General features: G+C 48.1%; 1 pseudogene; it reads left to right on the forward strand.

Annotated features, from left to right (window-relative positions):
- Positions 1-458: 458 nt before the first annotated feature.
- Positions 459-956, forward strand: LOC115296063 (annotated as a pseudogene).
- The last annotated feature ends 459 nt before the right edge of the window (positions 957-1,415 follow it).

A 1,415-nucleotide genomic window follows, 5' to 3' on the forward strand; every position in this document is an offset into this window, starting at 1 on the left:
GGCCAGGAAGAGGCCAGTATTTAGCTGAGATTACAGTAGCATCAGCCCCTGTCTATGAGTCCTTCAAAAGTTTTACCATCCAGTTTTAATTTAAGAAGAGGTCTATCTTGAGTGATCAGTTGGACCTAATAGGTATTTGAGGACCCAAAGTTATTTGTGCCTTGGAAGGCCCTGAGGGATTGGTGTTCGGAACGTGGGAGGGGAAGCAGGAGCAGTTGAGCAATCCTCTGTCCTGCAGTGATGGTTATAGGGCCAGAGGCGACAGAAACTAAGATCTTTATCTCCCCTGTGTAATCATTGTCTATGACTCCGGTGGAAATAATGAGTCCCTGTAAGATAGAACTAGCTCGACCCACCAGAAGCCCAAAAGTATTGGGTGGTAGGGGGCCAAAGACTCCTGTGGGCAGGACCTGTGTCCCCATTTCAGGAGTTAAAACTGCTCTTTTCCTCCACGGCTGCTTGAAGCTCCACCGCCATCATGAATGACACCGTAACTATCCGGACCTGGAAGTTCATGACCAACCGACTACTTCAGCGGAAACAGATGGTCATTGATGTCCTTCACCCTGGAAAGGCAACAGTACCTAAGACAAAATTCGGGAAAAACTAGCCAAAATGTACAAGACCACACCAGATGTCATCTTTGTATTTGGATTCAGAACCCATTTTGGAGGTGGCAAGACAACTGGCTTTGGCATGATTTATGATTCCTTGGATTATGCAAAGAAAAACGAACCCAAACATAGACTTGCAAGACATGGCCTGTATGAGAAGAAAAAGACATCAAGAAAACAGCGAGAGGAACGCAAGAACAGAATGAAGAAAGTCAGGGGAACCGCAAAGCCAATGTTGGTGCTGGCAAGAAGAAGATTCTGCTGTGACTCTCTGGTGATTGTGCAGATTTTTCATGAGAGGATTAATAAACTAAGAACTTTTATGGGTCTGGTTGTTTGAAAAAAAAAACTGTTGTGGCGGAGGAACAGAGATCCAGTCCCGCGCTGCCTGAGGTGGCTCATAGGAGGTCATCGATGGTTGATTTTGGAGAGCGGAGGGGGGACAAACACGATAGCCCCGGGGGCCTGTCCCTGATGAGGGGCCAGGGGCTGGCCCCGTTGGAAGTTTCCCTGCTTTTGTCTAAGGGGGTTCCCAAAGGCATCTGTCTTAGAATGACAGTTGGAGGCCCAATGCTTTCCTCGCTTACATTTTGGGCAGAGGGTGGAGGGAGGAGGTAGAGGTGCCCTTGGTTTGGTACATTCCCTAGAGAAGTATCAATTAAAGCAAGCTTTGGAGGCAGGATTGGAAGTTCTTAAAGCAGCGCCAATGGCCAGCCCCATGGCGTGGGCGGTTCCAATGCCTGCACAAAGTCTAATGTAATCTGAGAGTTCTCGCTGATAAGGTCGAATAGCAGCCTGACA

Source organism: Suricata suricatta, chromosome 7 (genome assembly GCF_006229205.1).
Source record: "Suricata suricatta isolate VVHF042 chromosome 7, meerkat_22Aug2017_6uvM2_HiC, whole genome shotgun sequence".
Lineage (NCBI taxonomy): Eukaryota > Metazoa > Chordata > Mammalia > Carnivora > Herpestidae > Suricata > Suricata suricatta.